The sequence below is a fragment of the Carlito syrichta genome, unplaced genomic scaffold (assembly GCF_000164805.1).
Source record: "Carlito syrichta isolate Samal-C Ts95f unplaced genomic scaffold, Tarsius_syrichta-2.0.1 Scaffold302038, whole genome shotgun sequence".
NCBI classification, from domain to species: Eukaryota; Metazoa; Chordata; class Mammalia; order Primates; family Tarsiidae; genus Carlito; species Carlito syrichta.
In genome coordinates this window covers 509,284-515,307 of record NW_007246134.1, presented here as the reverse complement: position 1 = coordinate 515,307, position 6,024 = coordinate 509,284, and positions in this window count along the sequence as shown.

Here is a 6,024-nt window from a genome sequence, read left to right as displayed (position 1 = left end):
AAAAAAATCAGCCGGGGCGTGGTAGCGCATGCTTGTAATTCCGGCTACTTGGAAGGCTGAGGTGGAAGGATCACCAGAGCCCAGCAGGTCGAGGCTGCGGTGGCCGGGAGTGGCCACTGCAATCCAGTCTGGGTGACAGAGTAAGACTCCAACTCAAAAAAAAAAAAAAAGAAAGAAAGAAAGTGTGCTCACTGCCAATAGGCAGCAGTGGCACTTTTGGGTCCCGGTCCCTGGCGTGGGGTCCAGTAGTCCAGAAATGAGGCGTGGAGTCTGCCAGACCAGGGTTCAAATCTTGACCAGGCCAGGTACCTGCTGTGACCTCAGGACAGGCTGCTCACCGCTCGGTACCTCAGTTTGTCTACCTGCCAAATGGGGATGACAATAGGGTCTTCACTGAATTGTTAGGAGTTAAGTGAGACAGTTCTCAAAAAACATTTAGCAGAAAGTCTGGCACACACTAAGTGCTCAATAAATGTCCGCTCTGTTATTTTTGTTGTTATCTTGACTCCACGTCTTGTGCTCTGTCCCACTAACCAACTCAGTTACAGCTACTTAAACTTTGCTGGAAAGTAGAAAGCAACAGCCCTAAGTCAGATTGTTTTTGACCTTTGGCTGTGAAGGCAAAAGTCAATGACGTTTGAGCTAAGCTCTGTCTATGGCTTTGACTTGAGGACTGGGCAGTCAGGATCACCATTAGTGAAGGCAATTGTGTGTGTGTGTGTGTGTGTGTGTGTGTGTGTGTGTGTGTGTGTGTCTTAAGTCAAGGTCTCACTCTGTTGCCCAGGCTGGAGTACAGTGGCATGATCACAGCTCACTGTAGCCTTGACCTCCTGGGCTCAGTTCATCACCTTCTGAGTAGCTGGGATTACAGGTGCATGCCACCGTACCCACTAATTTATTTTTTTGGTAGAGATAGGTCTTGCTATGTTGCCCAGGTTGGTCTGGAACTCCTGGACTCAAGCAATTCTCCTGCCTTGGCCACCGAAGTGCTAGAATTATAGGCATCAGCCACCACACCGGGCCCTGATGGTGACCTTTGACCCTGGGGAGGAGTTGAGAGAAATGACACAGTTCTCTCTGCAGGCTTACCTCAGCCCTGCTCACACAGCCCCAGCAGCTGGACCATAGGGCCTGTCCCTCCCTAGCAGCCAAGGTAAGGAAGCCCCACCATGCAATAGCACAAATGGAAATCACCTCTCCTGTCAAGACCAAAGGGCTTATCAAGCAAAACACAGGCTCTTTGCAGAAACAGAAAGCTCAGGTGTAGCCGTCGCCTGCTCCCTGGCTGGAGTTTTGATATCCACGAGCTCTCTTGATGTTCGCAACCACCCACTGAGTCAGAGGACGTGGGTGACACTATTGGTGCAAAGCCTGGATCACAGGCAGTGCTCAATAAATGCATGTGACTTACTTCTCTCATCATCTAGCACGGAGATATCTCCCACAATCCTTGCGGGTGTGTGGGAGCCGTGTGCCTTCTGGCTGGTCACTTGAGAGTGGAGATGGCGGGAGCCATTTTTGGGCCAAGGCAACTGAGAGCCAGTGTGCCTCTTCCGTCCCTTTTCTTCCCCCTCTCCTGGTGACCTTGGGGAAACATGCCGTTGATGACGTGGCTGCAAGACAGAGTAGCGCTGTGAATGAGGTCTGAGGAACGTTAGGATGCATTTGTTACCCCAGCAAAGCCTAGAATAGTCTTGACTAATTTTGTATTATTTTTCTTGTTTCCAGATGAGGAAATATAATCTTCTGGACTTGAAGTGATTTCCTCAAGGTCATCCAATTAGCAAATCATAGTGATGGGAGTATGCTATTGGCGGTTGGACTTACATGTTTTTAGCACTCGTTCGAAATCAGGATTCTAGGCATCTCTAGCTTGGAGTTTGAGGTTGGGGTGAGTCAAGAAAGCACGGCCAGAGGCCTCAGGCAGTGGCCAGATGAGATGGGGGACACTGGGCAAATCCATTCGAAGATATAAGTAAGTGAAGGGCCCAGCTCCAGCCCAGAAAGTGGGGTTCAGGACAGAAGGAGGTTCACGGAGCATCTGTGGTTATCCAAATATGAACAGAGTGAAGGCGGGGCATGGTGGTTTGCATCTGTAATTCCAGCACCTTGGGAGACTGAGGCAGGAGGATTGCTTGAGCCCAGGAGTCTGAGACCAGCCTGGGCAACATAGCGAGAGCTTGTCTCTGCAAAAAGTAAAAATAAAAAAATTAACTGGATGTGATGGCACACATTTGTAGTCCCAGCTACTCAGGAGGTTGAGGTAGAGGGGTGTCTGAGCCCAGGAGGTCAAAACCATGATTGTGCCACTGCACTCCAGCCTGGGCAATAGAGTGAGACCCCAACTCAAAAAAAAAAAAAAACAAAAAACTACAACAAAACCAAATAAAAATAAATATGAATAGAATGAGCCCCATATGGCTAAGAGAAAAGATCAACTCTTGACAAGGTCATTGCCAAGGACAAGATGTCTCCCAAGTTGAAAACGAAGTTCAGAGTCTAGGAATTCAATCAAGGTTTTGAGGAGAGAGAAGATGGGGCTGCCTAAGAGAGGTAGGCTATAATAAGAATAGATCTGGTCTTTGTTCCCATTCCTGGCACAGAGTTCCAAAACCCTTTGGAATTTCCTGAGTTATAAAAGAACTATCTTTGTTATGCCAATGAGGTGACCCTTGGTGGCCTCCTGGATAGCTTCAGGATGGGGACTTGTCACCAGAAAGACTAACTCTGGGATTGGAGGGTTGGTATTTTGAGCCATCCCAGGTTCTAGGGAAGGAAACTGGCTACAGGTTGAGTTCAAATACATGGCCAGTGATTGAGTCAATCATGCCTACAAAATTAAACCCCCTATAAACTCTGGACCCCAAGTCTGGATGGGGCTTCCTGGTTGGTGAACACACCGTGCCAAGACAGGGATGTGTTGATTCCACAAGAAAAAGTCACAGAAGCTCTGCTTCCCCCTCTTTGGACCTTGCCTTGTCTGCCTCTTCCCTTGGTGGATCCTTATCTGTAACCTTTATCATAAAACTGTAATTGCAACCACAGTACTCTCAGTGAGTTCTGTGAGTCATTCTAGAGTATTACTGAACTTGAGGGGGTCATGGAAACCCATGAGTTTACAGCCAGCTGCTCAGAAGTGTGGGTGGCCCCTGAAACTTGTGACTGGCATCTGTAGTGGAGGCAGTCTTGTGGAGTCCTGAACTCTTAAACCTGTGAAGTCTAATGCTAATGTCAAGACATTTAGTTGGTGTCAGAAAATCAGTACCAGAGCACAGGTGATGAATGAATTCACAAGCATTAGTCCATCGGGAAGAAGAGTTTGAACAGAAAGGTTGTGCGCAAGAAGTCCAGGAAAAGAGATGAGGTACCCGTGTTCCCACCCCAAAATGCCAGGATCTGCTTGCATTGGCATTGCATTGATAGGTCTTGCTTGCACTGACAATGGGAAGGACTTACGCTCAACTGAAAGACTTCAGTCACTGACGACTTCCAATCACTCTCCATGCATTCCTTGTAAAACCATCGTCATTATTTGCTCTTGCCATCACCACCACCACCACCATCATCCCCTGATCCTTACCATCATGATCACCATCACCATTATCAACATCCACATCATTGTCTTAGTTCTTTTGTGCTGCTGGAACAAAATACCACAGCTCGGGTCATTTATAAACAATAAACATTCATTTCTCACAGCTCTGGAGACTGGGAAGTCCAAGATCAAGCCTGTAGGTTTGGTGTCTGGTGAGAGCCCAGTCTGCACTTCCAAGATGGCACCTTCTGGCTGCATCCTCCAGAGGGAAGAAATGCTGTCTCCCTACATGGTAAAAAGTATGGAATGAGGTAAAAAGGGGTGAACACTCTCTCTCAATCTCTTTAGTTTTTGTTTGTGTTTTATTTAATTTAATTTAATTTATTTTTTTGAGTTGGAGTCTCACTCTGTCACCCAGACTGGAGTGCATTGGCCCGGCCACTGCAGCCTCTACCTGCTGGGCTCCGGTGATCCTTCCACCTCAGCCTTCCAAGTAGCCGGAATTACAGGCATGTGCTGCCATGCCTGGCTGATATTTTGATTGATTGTAGAGATGAGGTCTCGCTGCCCAGACAGGTCTCGAACCCGCGGGCTCAGGCAATCCACTCACCTCAGCCTCCCAAAGGCGTGGGATAACAGGCTGAGCCACCGAGCCCGGCTGTTTGTGTTTTAGATGGGATCTTGCTTTGTTGTCCAGGCTGGTCTCAAACTCCTGGGTTCGAGTAATCCTCAGTCTCCTGAGTAGCTGGGACTACAGGTGCATACCGCCATGCCTGGCTTTAAGCCCTTTTGCAAAGGCATCTATGCCATTTGTGAGGGCAGATCCTTCATGACTCAACAACCTCTCAAAGGCTACGTCTCCCAATACTGCTGCATTGGGAGTTAAATTTCTTTTCTTTTTTCTTTTCTTTTAGCAGGGTTTATTGAGAAGCCAGAAAAGCTCCCACAGTGAGAGGGGACCCGAGGGGGTTGCCCGGGAATTGAGGACAGAAACATTAAAAACATAGCAGTCACTATCACCATCACTTCTAAATTTTTGCCACACATCTCATGGCATCCATAACTATCCTCCCCTTGCCTGGGGAAACTGAGGGCAGGAAGAGTGAGGTGACTTCTCTGGTGAATGCCAGCGAGGGCCCTCCAGATGTAAAGCCCAGGCTGCCTCACTACAGAGCCTCGACCCACGGGCACTGTCTGATAAGCTGCCCACAGAAGTCACCCTGCCTCCCCTTCTCCACCTCCAGGCTGTCAGGGACTGACAGCTTGTGTCCCCCCCCAAATTCAAATGCAGAAACCCTAACTCCCAGTGTGGCTGTATTTGGAGCTGAGGTCTCTACAGAAGTGATTAAGGTTAAGTGAAGTCGTTAGTGTGGGTCTCTGATCCCATAGGTTTTCTGTCCTTATAAAAAGCAATACCAGAGCGTACGTACACGGTCACTTGCTCTCTCTGTCTCTGTCTCTGTGTGTGCATGTGTGTGTGTGTCTCTTTCTGTCTGTCTCTCTGTGTCTGTATGTCTGTCTCTCTCTGCCTCTTTGTCTCTGTGTGTCTGTCTCTCTCTCTCTGCACACGCACAAAATAGTTAGATGTACACACAGTGAGATGGCAGCGCCTACAAGCCAGGAAGAGCGATCTCACCAGAAACTGATCATACTCACACGTGAATCTCAGACTTCCAGCCTCCAGAACTGTGAGAAAACACATTTCTGTTGTTTAAGTCACCCAGTCTGTGGCATTTCGTTATGGCAGCCTGAATAGACTAATAATAACAGGTACACCCAGCAAAGGGAAGGGAGCAGGAAGGGAAGCTTCATTTCCCGAGCACTTACTCCCTGCAAGCCAAGTGCTGACCCTTCTACCAGGCACATAGGCACAGTGTCTAGGGTTCATAATATTCTTAGGGGCTCGGTGGCTCAGCCTGTAAACCCACGCCTTTGGGAGGCTGAGGTGAGTGGATTGCCTGAGCCCATGGGGTCGAGACCCGCCTGGGCAGCGAGACCTCATCTTGACAATAAATCAAAAAATCAGCCGGGCGTGGTAGTGCACGCCTGTAATTCGGGCTACGTGGAAGGCTGAGGCGGAAGGATCGCCGGAGTCCAGCAGGTCGAGGCTGCGGTGGCCGGGAGTGGCCACTGCACTCCAGTCTGGGCGACAGAGTGAGACTCTAACTCAAAAAACAAAACAAGCAAACAAAAAAACTCTTAGGGGCATCCAAATAGATCTAATTTCTTTTAAAAATCTTAAAATAAGACCAAGCGTGGTGGCTCACACCTGTAATCCCAGTTCTTTGAGAGACCAAGGCGCAGGAGGATCTCTTGAAACCAGGAGATTGAGACCAGCCTGGGTAACACAGTGAGACCCTGTCTCTACAAAAAATAAAATAAACCGGCAAGTAGAGTGGCACATGTCTGTAGTCCCAGCTACTCAGGAGGCTGAGGTGGGAGGATTGCTTGAGCCCAGAAGTCTGAGGCTGCAGTGAGCTATCATTTTG